This window comes from Lolium rigidum, chromosome 2 (assembly GCF_022539505.1).
Source record: "Lolium rigidum isolate FL_2022 chromosome 2, APGP_CSIRO_Lrig_0.1, whole genome shotgun sequence".
Classification (NCBI taxonomy): Eukaryota; Viridiplantae; Streptophyta; class Magnoliopsida; order Poales; family Poaceae; genus Lolium; species Lolium rigidum.
The window spans coordinates 163,004,227-163,024,359 of NC_061509.1; positions in this window are offsets into that span (position 1 = coordinate 163,004,227).

Consider the following 20,133-nt stretch of genomic DNA (forward strand, 5'->3'; position numbering starts at 1 on the left):
AAAAAACTTCAAGAAAAGAAAGTTTTATAGTACATAGAGGATGACATGCGGGTCCCATGAGCCTGCAGGTTCCTCAACGTTTCAAACGTGGCATGAGATCGAAAGAAAAAGGTAAGGGACCAAATATGAGGTGCCAAAAATAATTCAAGAAAAGAAAGTTTTATAGTACATAGAGGACGACATGCGGGTCCCATTTAGCAGCAGCGGTATCACCGTTTGAGAGGCGGCAGGGGATCGAAAGAAAAAGGCAAGTGACCAAATTTGAGGTGCCAAAAAAACTCCAAGAAAAGAAAGTTTTATAGTGCATAGAGGATGACATGCGGGTCCCATTTAGCAGCAACGGTATCACCGTTTGAGAGGCGGCAGGGGATCGAAAGAAAAAGGCAAGTGACCAAATTTGAGGTGCCAAAAAAAACTCCAAGAAAAGAAAGTTGATTGCACATAGAGGATGACATGCGGGTCCCATTTAGCAAGCAGCGGTCTCAACGTTTCCAAGGCGGCAAGGGATCAAAAGAAAAAGGAAGTAGCCGTAAATCGTGGGGTCAAAAAAATCCAAGAATAGAAAGAATTTTGGTTCATAGAGGATGACATGCGGGACCCATGATCCCGCATCGTAAACGGCTCGATCGGAGAACGTTGAACGAGATGGCGCGATCGAGAAAAAAACAATGCCGAGAGGCTGCCATCCGGGCCCTACATCCCTCGGCGGTGCGGATTTGCGTTGACTCGGCCGGCGAACCCGAGAATTCGCGATGCACCACGTCCCGGGCCACCATACGCGACGTTTTGGCCGCTTTCGTCGGGCTAGGTGGCCTCAAAAACGAGAAAAAAAAAGTTTTGACATGCACCACGGAGGGACCAAAATCGTCGGCCATGGTACACCAGCAACCACGGCGCGACTTCAACTTCGTCAGCCATGCCAACTTTTCTTGTAGTGTCTCTTTTGTTAACACATGTATTTTAGTTTTATTATTTATGGATGACACTCCTCCCAATCTTTTGCTTACACAAGCCATGGCTAACCGAATCCTCGGGTGCCTTCCAACATTCACATACCATGAAGGAGTGTCTATTTGCAAAATTAAGTTGCTTACTGATAGATTAGGGCAAAACACGTGAAGAGAATTATTAATGCAAGTTAATTAATTGGGGCTGGGAACCCCATTGCCGACTCTTTTTGCAAAATTATTGGATAAGCGGATGTGCCACTAGTCCATTATGAAAGTCTGTCAGGAGTAAATGACAAGATTGAAAGATGAACACCACATATTTCCTCATGAGCTATAAAACATCAACACAAATTGAGAAGCTTTTTGAAGGTTTAAAGGTAGCACATGAAGTATTTACTTGGAATGGCAGGAAATACCACATAGTAGGTAGATATGGTGGACACAAATGGCACAGGTTTTGGCTCAAGGTTTTGGATGCACGAGAAGCATTTCCTCTCAGTACAAGGCTTTGGCTAGCAAGGTTGTTTGAAGAAAACACAAGTATGAACCGGTACAGCAAAACTTACATAAGAACATATTGTAAGCATTATAAAACTCTACATTGTCTTCCTTGTTGCTCAAACACTTTTACCAGAAAATATCTAGACCTTAGAGAGACCAATCATGCAAACCAGTTTCAACAAGCTCTACGGTATTTCTCCACTAATAGGTTTAAACTACATGATGCAAGAGCTTAATCATGATCTACTTGAGAGCTCAAAACAATTGCCAAGTATCAAATTATCCAAGACAATATGAGGCATTTTCTGTTTCCAACCAAATAGCAATAATTGCAATAGCTTCCAACTTTTATCATTGAACATTAAAAGTAAAACGAAGAACACAAGTGTTCATATGAAAAAGCGGAGCGTGTCTCTCTCCCACACAAGGATTGCTAGGATCCGAATTTATTCAAACAAAACAAAAATAAAAACACACAGACGCTCCAAGTAAAGCACATAAGATGTGACCAAATAAAAATATAGTTTCAATAGAAGAAACCTGATAAGTTGATGAAGAAGGGGATGCCTTGGGCATCCCCAAGCTTAGACGCTTGAGTCTTCTTGAAATATGAAGGGATGAACCACGGGGGCATCCCCAAGCTTAGACTTTTCACTCTTCTTGATCATATATCATCCTCCTCTCTTGACCCTTGAAAACTTCCTTCACACCAAACTTCTCATAAACTTCATTAGAGGGGTTAGTACTCAAAAAACTTTAATCCACTTTATCCCTATAGTGACACATTGCAAGAACTCAATAAAACATTAGCTACAGCTCTCCACGTCTAGAAAGCCTCACTTAAAGTCCACAAGAGACAATGCAAAAAAACAGAGACAGAATCTGTCAAAACAGAACAGCCAGTAAAGACGAATTTTTAAGAGGTACTTCCGTTGCTCAAATCAGAAAACTCAAAACTAATGAAAGTTGCGTACATATCTGAGGATCACTCACGTAAATTGGAAGATTTTTCTGAGTTACCTACAGAGAATCATACCCAGATTCGTGACAGAAAGAAATCTGTTTCTGCGCAGAAATCCAAATCTAGCATCACCCTTCTATTAGAGACTTCACTTGGCACAACATTGCAATAAAATAAATATAAGGAGAGGTTGCTACAGTAGTAACAACTTCCAAAACACAACAAAACAGTAGCAAAATAAAGACATGGGTTATCTCCCAAGAAGTGCTTTCTTTATAGCCATTAAGATGGGCTCAGCAATTTTAATGATGCACTCGCAAGAAATAAGAGTTGAAGCAAAGGAGAGCATCAAAAAGCAAATTCAAAACACATTTAAGTCTAACCCACTTCCTATGCATAGGAATCTTGTACACAAATAAATTCATGAAGAACAAAGTGACAAGCATAAGAAGATAAAACAGGAGTAACTTCAAAAAATTTAGCATATAGAGAGGTGTTTTAGTACCATGAAAATTTCTACAACCATATTTTTCTCTCTCATAATAATTTTCAGTAGCTTCATGAACAAACTCAACAATATAACTATCACATAAAGCATGTCTTTCACGATCCATAAACACATAATTTTTATCAAGCTCAAAAATAATAGGATCAAAACTTTCAAACCCACTTTTATCAATAATGTAACAAGATGATTGATCAATCTCAAAAGATATGGGACTCATAGATAAAGTCAAGAACTCTCCAGTCCCATTTTCATTAGTAGTACAATTAATAGTATCAAGTAACATAGGACCATCATCTAGAGATTTATCATAAACATTTGCCAAGCAAAACTCTTTAGTACCATGCATTTCGACATCAGGAACAAACAAAGCATTATCATAAGATTTATCAAAATAGCATGGATTATCATAGATAACAGGAGCATAATTATTCTCACAAGTTTTACTCATAGGAAATATTTCAAGAGAATCCACAGGAACATAACATTCATCCTCCTTTGGTAAGCATGGAGGACAATCAAATAGTGTAAGAGATAAAGAGTTACTCTCATTAGAAGGTTGGCATGGGTAGCTAATCCATTCTTCCTCCTTTTGTTCATCACTCTCCTCTTCTTTTTCATCCAATGAGCTTTCAAGTTCATCGATTTCCTCCTCTTTTTCATCCAATGAGCTTTCAGGTTCATCAATTTCTTCTTCCACTGGTTCCTGCAAATTGTGAGTGTATTCTTGTGCATTAATGTGTCTCTCTTTATAATCAATGATATAAGGATTATCACTGTAGCTTTCTATGCAAAAATTAAGGATAGAAGAGGCATAATCTTTAAGGTCCTTACAAACAACACAAGTTTCATAATTTTTAGACATGAAGGATTCTATCTCTGAGGCTCCCATAAATATGACAAATTGTTCTACCTCTTCGAACCCAAAGTGAATATAGCTATTCCGATTATAGTTCTTAATAAAAAATTCCTCACTAAAGCGACATTGAAATTTAAGATGTTTAGTGTCCTGTTGAGAGCAACAGTTTATATCATGGCGTTTAAGCAAGATTTTAGCAATTGTTGTCAATTTTTCTATCACAGCACTCATAACTTCTCCCGTTCTTGATTCTCTATAATTATTATATAATTCAATAAGCTCCGAATAGGTTGTAGGTTCTCCCATAGCAACAGTTTTTAATTTTTAGGTTTTTCAAATTTTTACGGATTTTTGGGTATATAGGGAAAAGTAAAACAAAACAAAAAGAAACTAGACAAAAGTAAACTAAGCAAAATAATACTAGACAGAAATAAACTAAGCACAAATAAACTAGACAAAAGTAAACTAAGCAAAACAAAATAAAATAAAATAGAGAGAGAGGTGGAGTGTACTCCCCGGGTGAACTTATGAGTAGAGCTATGCCTCCCCGGCAACGCGCCGAAAAATAGTCTTGATAACCCACAAGTATAGGGGATCGCAACGAGTCTTCGAGGGAAGTAAAACCCAAATTTATTGATTCGACACAAGGGGAGGTAAAGAATACTTATAAGCCTTAACAACTGAGTTGTCAATTCAGCTGCACCTGGAAAAGCACTAGTAACAGGGGTGATGTGAAAGCAGCAGTAATATGAGAGCAATAGTAACAGTAACACAGCAGCAGTAGCAGTAATATGAGAGCAATGGCACCAGAAAATAGTTGATACTACTTCCAATGACATATAGGACAAAGTATATGATGATGAGATATGGACCGGGGTTCCCAGCTATCTACACTAGTGGTAACTCTCCAATAACAAGTGTTGGGTGAACAAATTACAGTTGGGCAATTGATAGGATTGAAATAGCATTAAGACAGAACATCAAGATTATTAATCATGTAGGCATGTTTTCCATATATAGTCATACGTGCTCGCAATGAGAAACTTGCATAACATCTTTTTTCCTACCAGCCGGTGGTAGCCGGGCCTCTAGGGAATCTACTGGAAATTAAGGTACTCCTTTTAATAGAGCACCGGAGCAAAGCATTAACACTCCGTGAAAACATGTGATCCTCATATCTAAGCCTTCCCCTCCAGTTATCCCGATTCTCTGTCACTCCGGGGCCTCGGGTTCCGGACATAGACATGTGCAAACAACTTGTAGATACAATCTAAGCAATAAGTATAGAGCTTAAATCTAAGATCATGCCACTCGGGCCCTAGTGACAAGCATCAAACACAACAAGATTGCAGCAACAATAACTTCACAAACTTTATAGATAGACTAATCATAATGTAACAATCCATCGGATCCCAACAAACACAACACCGATTACATTAGATGAATCTCAATCATGTAAGGCAGCTCATGAGATCATTGTATTGAAGTACATGGTGGAGAGAATACCAACTAGCTCAGCTAGAACCCGTAGTCCATGGGGGAACTACTCACGGAGCATGATGGAGGCGGTGGCGTCGATGGAGATGGCTTCCGGGGGCACTTCCCCGTCCCGGCAGGGTGCCGGAACAGAGACTTCTGTCCCCCGAAAGGGAGTTTCGTGATGGTGGCGGCGCCCCTGGAGTCTTTCTGGAGTTTCGTCAATTGGTATCGAGTTTTTAGGTCACCAGGGCTTAAATAGGCGAAGAGACGGAGTCGGAGGGGCCACGGGGCCTCCTCACAGTAGGGGGGCGCGCCCCCCTCCTGGGCCACGCTGCCACCACGTGTGGGGCCCCTAGGGCACCCCTCTGGTCCCCCTCTGACTTTCTGGAAGGTTCCGGGAAAAATAAGATGTTGGGTCTTCGTTTCGTCGAATTCCGAGAATATTGCCCGAACAGCCTTTCTGGAACCAAAAACAACAGAAAACAGCAACTGGCCCTTCGTCATCTCGTTAATAGGTTAGTTCCGAAAAATGCATAAAAACATTATAAAGTGCAAGCAAAACATGTAAGTATTGTCATAAAACAAGCATGGAACATCAGAAATTATAGGTACGTTGGAGACGTATCACTCTGTCATAGCAACTTCTGCGTATTTTACTTCCCGTGAGAACTTCTTAGCTTCCCTTTTAGAGAAACTAGTTTTATGGACCATGTTGACTTGTCCTCGGGATGCTGGGTATACTTCGGTAGGTATATACACATCTTCTTCTTTCCGGTAAGTATCGCTGCTGCTGCGAGTGACTGCAAGCTGTCGCCCTTTTCTCCGCCGAATGAGCTTTTGCCACTACCTCAGCCCTTAGGTCATCGCAAAACTGCTGTACTTCGAGGAACTACCGACAATTTCTGAGCAGATGCGTGATACGTCCAATTTGCATCACTATTTTATATCATAATTTGCTGTTATTCATTGATATATTTCATATTGGGACACAATACTTATGTTATTTCATCTATTTTGCATGTTTCGTGATTATTTGGAGATCGCGCACCGGAGCCAGGATTCTGCTGGAAAAAGCACCGTCAGGATGCAATATTTCGGAAGATCAACTGTGGAAGGAAATTACACCAAAAATCCTATTTTTCCAGATGACGGAGAGAGCCAGAAGGGGGAGCTGAGAAGACCCAAGGTGGGCCCAGACCACAGGCCGGCGCGGCCCATGGCCTGGCCGCGCCACCTTGTGGTGTGGGGGCCCCACAGCCCCTTTCGCCTCCTTTTCTTCGCGAAACCCTTCGTCCCGAAAACCTAAGCTCCGGAGGGTACGTCGCGAAGAGCCACGGTCGCCTCGCGGGGCGGAGAACACCGGAGAGAAAAGAGCTCTCCGGCGGGCAGGAATCCGCCGGGGAAATTCCCTCCCGGAGGGGGAAATCGACGCCATCGTCACCGCCATCGAGCTGGACATCATCTCCATCACCATCACCATCATCTTCATCATCATCACCGCCATCTCCACCGCAGCACCTCGTCACCGCTGTAACAATTTGGGTTTGATCTTGCTTGTTTGATAGGGGAAACTCTCCCGGTGTTGATTTCTACTTGTTATTGATGCTATTGAGTGAAACCATTGAACCAAGGTTTATGCTCAGATTGTTATTCATCATCATATCACCTCTGATCATGTTCCATATGATGTCTTGTGAGTAGTTCGTTTAGTTCTTGAGGACATGGGTGAAGTCTAAATGTTAGTAGCGAATTATGGTTGAGTAATATTCAATGTTATGATATTTAAGTTGTGGTGTTATTCTTCTAGTGGTGTCGTGTGAACGTCGACTACACGATACTTCACCATTTATGGGCCTAGGGGAATGCATCTTGTACTCGTTTGCCAATTGCGGGGTTGCCGGAGTGACAGAAACCTAAGCCCCCGTTGGTATATCGATGCGGGAGGGATCGCAGGATCTCAGAGTTTAAGGCTGTGGTTAGATTTATCTTAATTACTTTCTTGTAGTTGCGGATGCTTGCAAGGGGTATAATCACAAGTATGTATTAGTCCTAGGAAGGCGGTACATTAGCATAGGTTCACCCACACAACACTTATCAAAACAATGAAGATTAATCAGCTGTATGTAGCGAAAGCACTAGACTAAAATCACGTGTGTCCTCAAGAATGTTTGGTCATTATAAGTAAATAAACCGGCTTGTCCTTTGTGCTAAAAAGGATTGGGCCACTCGCTGCAATTATTTCTCTCGCATTTTACTTACTTGTACTTTATTCATCTGTTATACTAAAACCCCCTGAATACTTGTCACGTGAGCATTTACAGTGAATCCTTCATCGAAACTGCTTGTCAACACCTTCTGCTCCTCGTTGGGTTCGACACTCTTACTTATCGAAGATACTACGATACACCCCCTATACTTGTGGGTCATCAAGACTATTTTCTGGCGCCGTTGCCGGGGAGTGAAGCGCTATTGGTAAGGAAAACCTTTACTGTTTGTGCTGATTTTATTTCTGCCTGCTGCTATAAGTCATTATGGAGAGATCTTCTCTTCAATTTCTATTTGGGAAATCTACTACTACTGCAACGGTGGTGGATGAGGCGCCAGGTGAGGAAGTAATACCATATAAAATACCTATAAAAATTATTGAACGTGTTATGGATAACCGCTATGAAGGGGATGGAACTGTCCATCCTGGTGATCATTTACTGTTTTTGCATGAATTATGCGGGTTATTCAAATGTGCAGGTATTGCTATGAATGAAGTTAGAAAGAAACTATTCTCTATATCGCTGTCTGGTAAAGCGACGCATTGGTATAAATTGCTGAAGAATGGTGATCTATTATATAATTAAAACACAAGACAACTAATGGCTTAGATTTAGCGTTTCAAGGTGAACGGGTAAGATTTTGTACGGAGTTAAAGTTGAAAAAAAAAAGTTCCAGCAGATTGTCTAGAGACGTGCACAATAAAAAATGTTTAGATGATATTAGGAGAGAAGCAAGGGCATGTTTCGGCTCCGTCTGGTGTCAAGAGACGTGCACAACCAAAGTAGATGAGAGGTTAAGAGAATAGCAAGGACACGTCTCGGAAGATTGCTTCTCCTAGATCAACCCTCACCAGCGGGTTCTGCAATCACGTTTGTGCTGGAGAGAGGCGTCATCTATGGTTGATCAGTCTGCTTTTTCCATGCCAGCAAAAACATGTGTTACCCGATGAATTCCGAGCAGCGCCGCGACGACAGCGAGGTCTCTGAGTTTACGGCAAGGTTTTCGATGAGCCGGCCATGGTGTTAGGCGATAACGCGGCGGCATCGAAAGGCCAACTGGAACTTAGGATCAATCGCAGCTGGCAAGTTCTATGATGATCCAGCCATGGCGTTAGGTGACAGTGCGGCGGCATCGAAAGGCCATCGGCGGATTTTTTCTAAAAAAAAACTGGAACTTCGGATCGATCGCAGCTCCAGGCGGCAAAAGCATAACAGCGGAATTAGAGCTTGGGCACTAATTATTTTCTGTTTGAGGAGCGTGGACTTGAGATTGGAGTCCAATTCCATCGGTCAATATCATCCAACTGACCACTGAATCCATCTACTCTATGTCAATATGTCATTTCCTCTCCTCGAATTAACATGCAATGCAGCATTCTGCAGACAAACATTTCATCAATGTTCGCTTATAGTACTACTACAGAAGCATGGATGCATGGATGCATCGTATGGAAAATAGAGTAAAGTTCAGAGTAAGAAGTGAGCCGATCTACTGTAATTAAGGATGAGGGAATCAGTGAAGACAACGTCGTGCAGCCGATAGGGGCTGCCATCGATGTCAGGCGAGCACTAAAGTGATTAGTGAAGCCTGCATGTCAATGGTTGACCTGCTGCAGGCAAGACTAGAAGACGATCCAACGGTGTCAAGTTTTCGGCCGGCCCGCTAGCTAAACAAAGGGTATATGCTCCATCCATGATAAAAATAATAATTCTGAGGACATCCATGACTGATTTAACATGCACAAGATTGATCCATTCAAGAGGACCAACTGCCAATCGGGTAATAATGTGATTACTATTCTCAAAGGATGCATGGATGGCAGGTATCACATAATAGTTGGAACTATTTTATGGAGGAAAATATGCATGATGGTCTATTGGCTAGGCCACTGGAACACTGATAGCATGTGTAATGCTTGATGACTGATTACTATAAGATGTGGACTAGGCGATCAACTTAGTCAAACTGAACGCTACATCCGTGGACAAAGGTACACACTCTATCCCTGTAAATGTTGAGCAAAATGTAGAGTCTAAATTTTGTCAACTAATGTGCTACAAAACGTACATGCATTTGATAACTGAAAATCAAACTTTTTGTGTTACTTTAGAAACTATTTCAATGACATATGTTTGTTTTGGTGTTTACGTGTGTTGGAGAATTCCTAAAAAGCATGAAATCGAACATCTCTACCTCTGACAAATAATATAAAAAACATATATAATTGAGTAACACATAGATAAATAGTATTAGCTTCACAAAGATGAAATTGTAAAGGCGCACCAAATCATGAAAAGTTTGATGTTTTTTAAAGAATTAGCCAGATAACAACTTAAAAATTAAGACATGATCCGCTCCTCGCGCCATAGTCAATCCTACAAACCTGAATTATCAATTTATTTACCTTTTATTAATAGTTATGGGAAAGGCCATTTTTCCATATAGTAGATCATATATATGAGATTTTGCAAAATTTCCATGAAATTAGCAATATGGGTTTCGTACGAACTCCACATAGGAAGTCCAACAAGAGTGAATGGAAAGGATTGTTCAGTAGAAATTAAATATTAATTCGTTACATGGATAATTACATCTGTTGTAAATCAGTTTGTGTAATATTAGCATATACAAAATCATGTGGAATAGAATCGATAACATGACAAGATTTAGCGCAAAATTGAAAAAAAGAAAATGAAGTTTAATACGAAAGCCTTTGGTCTTGCATGGTGATATACGATCCCATCCACCATGTGTTTTTAGTATACAAAAATCAAGATCATTATTTTGTACGAGAGTAAGGATCTACTACACCTCAAAAAAAGATTTAAATTCATCAAGGATGAAATCATATTATCTAAGAATGAACATTATAAAAATAAGAATCATTGTTAGTTTAGCAGTGGGCAATAACAAATAACTAGCATATGAACGTATAGACAAAAAATTGCATGGAGCATTTTGATTACCAGATTTTCAATAATTATAAATGTCAACCTAACTAAACACAACCAACACAAAGTATTATAATATATACATGGAAACCATAAATTAGAAATACACAACAAAGCTAGCCGCGCAGATGCGCGGGTCACCCTGCTAGTTCTCTTGATTGGGAGGACATTGTGCCTTTATTTTATTCCAAATTTTATCCTCCAAGTGAAATTCACAAAGATCGGAACCGCATATATAATTTCTGGCCTCATGATGGAGAAAGTATTGCCCAAGCTTGGGGGAGATTGAAGTCTTTAATGCTCAAATGCCCCATTCATGAGCTTCCTGGTAATGTTATTATTGATAATTTCTATGCAAGACTTTCTTTTTAAGACAAGACCTTGCTGGATACTTCTTGTTCTGGATCATTTACACGCAACAAAGAAGAGTTTAAAAGGGACCTTCTTGATCGGATCCAAGAAAATACTGAAGGTTGGGAGAACGACAAGGATAGAGAATCGGGTATAATTTATGATTATAAATGCATTGAAGCTTTTATGGATACTGATAAATTTCGTAATATGAGTGCTACATATGGTCTTGATTCTCAAGTTTCTGCAAATCTTTATAAAGCTTTTGCCTCTCATTATGAATTGCCTAATAAGAATTTTGACAAGTATCATGAACCGTATAAAGATAAAATTGATTCATCTATTAATAAATGTGTTGTAGTTGAAACTGCTGATCATGTTATTCCTGAAGCTTATATTGAAAAAACTCCTTTCCCTGCTAAAATGAAGGAGTACTCTGTTATAAATAGTGCGGTTCATAAAAGTGAAAAGAAACCTATAGAACACTGAAGAACAAATAAAAGTTGAACTCTGCTTGTTGCAATAGTTAAAGATCTTGTGACTGAAAATGTGGAGGATGGTCATATTATTTTCTGTGAAGATGCTTCTAATATTGTTTCACATCCTAATAAACCCAAACAAGTTAGTGTTCCTGTGCTATACTGTTAGAATTGGTGATCATTGCTATTATGGTTTATGTGATATTGGTGCAAGTGTTAGTGCTATTCCTTATGAGCTTTACACGGAGATTATGCACGAAATTGATTCTTGTGAACTTGAAGATATTGATGTGGTTATTCAGCTGGCTAATAGAGAAACTATTTCTCCAATTGGTATTGTTCGAGATGTGGAAGTTCTATGTGGTAAGATTAAATATCCTGCTGACTTTTTGGTACTTGGTTCTGCTTGCTAGTGATTATTGTCCTATTATTTTTGGTAGACCTTTTCTAAATACTTGTGGAGCTATTATAGATTGCAAGAAATAGAAAATTTTGACTAAATTTGCTGGTGAATCTTATGAGTTTAACTTCTCTAAATTTATCAAAACTCCTTATAAAGCTGATTTGCCTAGTGATGATTTTAAAATGGAGCAGTGTGCATCTATTGTTCTTGTTCCTAATAATCCTTTGCATCAACATTTGGAGAATAGCGAGAGTGAAGTTTTTAGGAAAGAAAGAGATGAGCTTGAGGAGATTTTTATTCGCCAACCTATTCTCAAGCATGATTTACCGGTGGAAGATTTGGGTACAACGCCGCCACCAAAGGAAGACCCTGTTTTTGATTTAAAGCCTTTGCCTGATAATCTTAAATATGCTCATATTGATGATAAGAAAATATATCCTGTTATTATTAGTTCTAAGCTTTCAGAGATTGAGGAAGAAAGGTTATTGGAAATATTGAAGAAACACCGAGGAGCTATTGGCTATACTCTTGATGACTTGAAGGGGATTTCTCCCTCTATTTGCCAACACGCCATTAATATGGAAGATGATGCGAAGCCTGTTGTTGAACCTCGGCGTCGTCTAATTCCTAAGATGAAGGATGTGGTAAGAAATGAGGTATTACGACTTGTTGAAGCTGGTATTATATATCCTATTGCCGATAGTAGATGGGTTAGTCCTGTGCATTGCGTTCCTAAGAAAGGAGGAATGACTGTTGTGCCTAATGATAATGATGAGCTCATACCTCAAAGAGTAGTTGTAGGGTATAGAATGTGCATTGATTATCGAAAAGTTAATAAGGTTACTAAAAAAGATCATTACCCTTTGCCTTTTATTGATCAAATGTTAGAAAGGTTATCTAAAAATACTCATTTTTGCTTTCTTGATGGTTATTCTGGGTTTTCACAAATTGCTGTTAAAACTAAAGATCAAGAGAAAACCACTTTCACTTGTCCCTATGGAACTTATGCTTATAGGCGTATGCCTTTTGGTTTATGTAATGCTCCTGCTACTTTTCAAAGATGCATGTCTGCTATTTTTCATGGCTTTTGTGAGAGTATTGTGGAAGTATTCATGGATGATTTTTCCGTCTATGGGAATTCTTTTGATAGTTGCTTGCGAAACCTTGATAAAGTTTTGCGAGAGATGTGAAGAAACTAACCTTGTTCTTAATTGGGAGAAATGCCACTTTATGGTTAATGAAGGAATTGTATTGGGACATAAAATTTCCGAGAGAGATATTGAAGTTGATAGAGCTAAAGTTGAAGCCATTGAGAAGATGCCCTATCCGAGGGATGTTAAAGGTATTCGTAGTGTTCTTGGTCATGCTGGGTTTTATAGGAGATTTATTAAAGATTTCTCCAAGATTTTAAAGCCTCTTACTAATCTTCTTCAAAAAGACGTACCTTTTGTTTTTGATGATGATTGTAAAGAAGCTTTTGAAACTCTAAAGAAAGCCTTAACAACTTCTCCTGTAGTTGAACCTCCTGATTGGAATTTGCCTTTTGAAATTATGTGTGATGCTAGTGATTTTGCTGTAGGCACTGTTCTTGGACAGCGAGTAGATAAAAAATTAAATGTTATTCATTATGCTAGTAAAACTCTTGATGCTGCTCAAAGAAATTATGCTACAACTGAAAAAGAATTATTAACTGTAGTCTTTGCTTGTGACAAATTTAGATCTTATATTGTTGATTCAAAAGTTACGATTCATACTGATCATGCTGCAATTAGATACCTTATGACAAAGAAAGATGCTAAGCCAAGGCTTATTAGATGGGTACTTCTTTTGCAAGAATTTGATTTACATATTGTAGATAGGAAAGGTGCTTGATAATCCTGTTGCTGATAATTTGTCTAGATTGGAAAATATTGCTTATGATCCTGTTCCCGTTAATGATAGTTTTCCAAATGAACAATTGGCTCGTAATAAAGGTGAGCTCGTGAGACAGTCCTTGGTATGCTAATTATGCTAACTTTATTGTTTCCAAGTACTTGCCTCCAACCTTTTCAGCTCAAGCAAAGGAGGAAATTCTTTTATGACTTGAGGCATTATTTACGGGATGACCCACACTTATATAAAGAAGGAGTGGATGGTATTCTGCGAAGGTGTGTTCCCGAATATGAACAACAAGAGATATTGAGTAAATGTCATGGTAGTGCTTATGGAGGACATCACGCGGAGATAGAACCGCGCAAAAGGTTCTACAATCAGGTTTTTATTGGCCAACTCTCTTCAAAGATGCGAGAAAGTTTATTTTATCTTGTGATGAATGCCAAAGGGTTGGTAATATCTCCAGACGTAATGAAATTCCTATGAATTATACTCTTGTTATTGAACCATTTGATTGTTGGGGATTTGACTTCATGGGACTTTTCCCTCTTCAGAAGGTAACACTCATATACTTGTTGCTGTTGATTATGTTACTAAATGGGTAGAAGCTATACCCACAAAAAGTGCTGATGGTGAAACTTCTTTAAAAATGCTTTTAGATATTATTTTTCCTAGATTCGGAGTACCTAGATATATTATGACTGATGGAGGTTCTCATTTTATTCATGGAGGTTTTAGAAAACTCTTGCTAGGTATGGAATTAATCATAGAATTGCTTCCGCTTATCACCCTCAAACTAGTGGTCAAGTAGAATTATCAAATAGAGAAATTAAATCTATTTTGGGAAAGACCGTTAATAAATCTAGAAAGAATTGGGCTAGTAAATTGAAGGAAGCACTATTGGCTTATAGAACTGCTTATAAAAACCCCATGGGAATGTCACCTTATAAAATGGTTTACGGAAAAGCTTGTCATTTACCTTTAGAACTAGAGCACAAAGCTTATTGGGCTGTTAGAGAACTAAATAAAGATCCTAAACTTGCCGGTAATAAGAGGTTGCTGCAATTAAGTTCTCTAGATGAATGGAGAAGTGAAGCTTATGAAAATGCTAAACTCTTTAAAGAGAAAGTTAAGAAATGGCATGATAGAAGGATTATCAAAAGAGAGTTTAATATTGGGGATAAAGTCCTATTGTATCGGTCTCGTCTCAGATTCTTTGCAGGGAAATTACTCTCGAAATGGGAAGGACCATATGTTGTTGAGGAGGTGTATCGTTCAGGAGCAATTAAAATTAGCTCTCTCCAAGGCAATTCTACGCAAGTGGTGAATGGACAAAGACTCAAGCATTATATCTCGGGTGATTCTTATAATGTTGATGTTGATATTATTCAAGTGGAAACACCGGAGGCTTTCATCAAAGGACAATTTGACAGTCCGCCAGAACTCGACTTTGAATAGGTAACAGATATCGGTAATGAAAAGTTCGCAATTTACTTTCCGAACAATATTTTTGCTGTTTTTGGAAAATATGAAAAATTACGAGATCGAAACGGAGTGGAGGAGACGCACGAGGGCGTGCCCCATAGGCCGGCGCGGGCCCCAGCCTGGCCGCGCCGACCTATGAGGACACCGCCTCGTCGCCCCTCTCCGACTCTGGTTCGACCTGGTACTTTCCGTTTGTTCTGAAAATTTTTACTATATAATCCCCCGGACCCCTGGAGGTCCGTATATCGTTTTCTCGACGTGTTTTGTTTCAAGCTGTTTCTGCCAGGATTTGTTTTGGATCTAGAGCCATCATGTCTTCGTCGGGAACTCCGAAGGACAGCTCCTGCAAGGATGTTGGCAACTTGTACATGGAGGAGCTGAGGATGCACCCAAAGGAGTTGATGCTCGTCGAGGGAAAACTGCAGATCAAGGATGTTCGGTGGTCCCAAAGGAGAAGGAAGCTTGGAAGACAGGATGGAGAAGCTAGAACAAGAGGTCTTCAATTACAAGAAGATGGCCGAGCGTGAAGTGGATATCTTCCACAAGATTGTGTCCGAACTCATTGCTCGAACACGAGAAGGAAACTGCAAAGCTATGGGGCGACATCCTCTCACTTCACGACACCACCAACAAACTCCAAGCTCAACTCTATGACGTTCATAATCAGAACTGTGAGTATGAAAACAGGTTTAAACACATAAGCCGTGCTGCTAGTTTCAGGATTCCCGAGACCAAGATGTCATTTGTTGATGGAGAGCCTCTATCTTGGAAGTCTGAAGACGGGAATTCATCACCACCATCGCTAAAGGATTGATTCATCATCGGTATTGGCATCCCCTTGGTTTGTTCCAAGCTTGGGGGAGTGCCGCGGTATCACATCATCACTACCTTTTACTTTTTACTATCAAGTAGTGTCATATCATGAGTAGGGAAGTTATCGTATAAGATGGGTTGCAGTGTGGAAGTATCTCTCCTTTAGTTTGTCTATGTATCCCTTGGTGTGAGTTATCGTTATGAAATATTAATGAGAAGTCTTATCATTTACATATTGCACACCTTATTTTAGTTTGCAATTTCTACTATATGATTGATCTTGATTTTAGTATTGGTACCACTTTGGGAGCATTGAGTAAATCTATTTGGTTGTGGCAAACTTAGCAATGGTCAATAGCAACAACACTTTGAATTTAAGAAGAGTAGAGGAAATACATGTAGAAGGTGTTATTATCTTTCTTATCAGTTCTTAGCTTAGTATTCTGAAGTTAAAACTATTTGTGCTTACAAGTAAGATGCATGATTGTTTCTATCACATGTATATTTGTTTGTTTCCCTCAACTCTTATGCTTGCTATTTAAACCTTGCTAGCCAAAGACCTGTACTGAGAGGGAATACTTCTCGTGCATCCAAACCTTAGCCCAAACCTATGCCATTTGTGTCCACCATATCTACCTACCGTATGGTATTTTCTGCCATTCCAAGTAAATACTTCATGTGCTACCTTTAAACAATTCAAAATTTATTACTTCTTATTTGTGTCAATGTTTTATAGCTCATGAGGAAGTATGTGGTGTTTTATCTTTCAGTCTTGTTAGGCAGCCTCCACTAATGGACTAGTGGCTTCATCCACTTATCCTATAATTTTGCAATAAGAGCTGGCAATGGGGTTCCCAGCCCCAATTAATCAACTTTCATTAATAACTAGCAAGGTGGCCCTCGCGAGGGCATCATCTTTAATGTTTCAAACAATCTACCGTTATGATATTTAAGGTCCAAATATGAAGATCCAACAAAAATCCTTGTCTTCTATTGGTAGCATATCAATCATCATCTACAACTTTAGGAACGAACATAAACCTTAAACCTTTTAAACGATTTGGTGGCTTTTTTCTAGAATGAAAATACCGGATAATTTATAGCATCAATGATTTGTAGTATCACAATAAGAATCGATCTATAACTGGCATCTGGTATAGATATCAAAATTTATAATAAACCATAAGCTTAACAAATCACATGATAATCAAAGAAAGTGAACATGTTCAAAGCTTGTAATAATCTTTTTGAATTATCTCCATCATTTGGTCACCATGTTTCCAGTAATATAGAATAGAAGACCATATCTATAATGCCATACCTTGGATAAAAATGATGCAAACATAGTATAAGTTTTCTAGTTCAATATGAAACATTATTTGCATTGAACTAAAATGATGTTTTTGGATGCATTCATGATTGTTTCAAAGGTAATTTAGTAACATGTAACCAAAAAGGCAACATTTGATTTTTATTTTCACGTAACTTTATAATAATTCCTAAGCATCATTTAATATTTATTTTCACCATACTTTTAACATCATTATGGTCGTCATAATCATATCCTCCTATTTGACCAGTTTCTGCAACCGTCTATGACTCTTCAAAATTGAACTTTTTGAAAAGGCATCATATAAAATGACTTGAATTATCTCATTCATGTTTTTAGATTGCTCCTCGCTTGTTTCATTTGCTATATTACTTGCTTTGTTGGTTTCATTTGGGTCAGAAGGTCAATGAGATCAACACAGAACCATAGTTATAAATTCAACTTTTATATATATGAAAAAGCAAATTCCTAAGCACTATTTATCGATGTTTACTCTACTCTCCAAGGCATCACTATCTATAAATTCAAGCAATTGTCCAAAGAATCTGACTTTTCTTAATGCACTTTGAAAAGTATTTATGCTCATAAACATTGAAGATCCTAGATATGTACATGGAGTCATTTTAAATTATTCGCTTAAAGGCTTCATTTTCTTCCAGTAGGTGCATATGTTGCACTGGGCAACGTAGAAAGATTATATGATGCAAAAATTGAGTATGTGAAAGTAATACCATGATATGTAGGTTATAGTCGCACCATATCTGCTAAAATCATATCATGATAAAAATATTCCTCAGTATGTTAAGTATGTCCAAAATCTTAAACTTTGGAATTTATTGTACATGTTTGTTTCTTCTGCTCAAAGCTTTGTGCAATGCAGGTGCTATATATGTCAAGGCTCAGTTGAATATATGCTAGTTAGTAAAGATAAAAAAATGGAACTTGTGAACGATATATCTTTCTGAAGCAACTCAAGTATCATTGAACCATCCATTAGAAGTAATCGGAAGTATCGTTCGCTAATTTTATCTATAAAATAAATAATTAACTCATTAAACTGAAGCAACCATTGATCTGTCAATTATAAATGACTAAACTATCACCGATCCCAGTGCTGAGAGCTCCCGAACTGTGCGGGGTCTGGGGAAGGTGTTAGTGGCAAGCCTTACCCTCACAAAGTGCAATGTGAGGAGACCGCGATTCGAACATGGGACCTCTCGGTCACAGGCGGTGGTGAGGCTCTACCGCTGCACCAGGCCCGCCCTTCCTAAACTATCACCGATCGATTCAATAAAATTGTCCTGGCTGGACAAACCACGAATCAGTTAGAACATTTTTGTACAACTGTGGATGGTACATACTGGAGGTGATTAGGTGCTGGTGTTCACCTCGTAAAAGCAATGCGAAAGGGACCTTCCCAAGTCAAATGATGATTTTTCGAGGAGACCTGCGAAGCACTTCATGTCGCAATGGTGCTGACATGTTGTACATTATTTTTACTGCTTCCATCAAAATATGTTGGTAAGATTTGTCATAATGCAAATCTGTATCAAATCATGAGCGAATTTAGAATATAAAAAAGTGTTGTTGCGATGCAAATATATCATCGTCATAAATCAATATTTCTCGGTAACATCCAGGCAATTTTAATCAAAATTTGTGCATGCACAAAATGAATAGAAAGTCGTAAGGTGTAATCAAAATAAAGATTTATACATATAAACCATGTTTATATGCTGGTCTACCAACGTCACCTTTGACAACAATTAATTCATGACTCTTCATTATAGGTGCGCTTCATGTTACAATGAATGGAAAATTACCCCAGCCTGCGATGCGATTCCAGTCTCTTTTTTTGTACGCTAAAAGAGATTTTATTACTTCAAGAGCTGGTTACAATCGTTCCAGAAAAAGGGGCAGATATGGTCAGGCACGGATATAGACCAGAAACCTATAGTTCCCTCTACCCGAGCCAGTTTTGCTAGCTCATGAGGTACAACATTACAATCTCTTTTAACTAAAGAGATAATAAAATGAAACCCATTTCTTCTGATCCGGTCGATTTCCCTGTAGATGAAGCTGAGCTTTGGCAAATCCTGATTGCCCGAGTTGACAGCTGCGAACACAGCTGCACAGTCAGTTTCAACCACTGTCAGTTGCAGGCCTTGTTCAGTACATTGTAATAGGCTATGTAGGAGAGCTTTAGCTTCAGCTCCTTCAGAATCTGAACTGGGAGTGAGCTGATCTGATATGGAGCAAATGATCTCACCCTTGCGATTTGTGATGATACCACCCATCGTAGTTTGGCTTGTTTCCTGGATAAAAGAAGCAGCAAAGTTCAGTTTTAAATTACCTTGTGTAGGTACTGTCGACTGAAATTTGGTATCAGCTGGCGTACACACTTGATCTGCATGTGTAATGCTAACCGAGGTAGCAAAAGGACTTTCCCCTTTGTTGCTTATATAATAACCTGAGCGAGTCAGAGTGTACACATAATTCTGTAGAAAAACCGAAAAATCCTCGATGGTGCTTTGTCCATCCTCATGAGTAATATTGTTCCGGCGTGAGCGAGAGAGCGTGAGCGAGAGAGCGTGAGTGGGAAGCGTCGGGCGTCCCTCCGCGCGCCGGCCGCCCGCCCCTCCGGCGGCGGCCCCTCCGGCGGCGGCCCCTTCCTCCCTCCCTGGCGGCCGTCCCTGACCCCGCCCCGCGCTCCCCCATGGCGGCGTCCGTGGTCAGATCTAGGCGGTGGTCCGACATGGCGGACGAGGAGGACGACGACCTCCTCGAGTCGGAGGGCTCCTCGTCGCGCCGCTCCTACTCCGACGTGGTGAAGGATGGGACGCCCAGCCCGGCTCGCGCGGGGTCTCCCTCGTCTCCGGTGGTGGCTTCGGTGGTGGCTCGCCCACCACCTATTCGACAGTTGGCT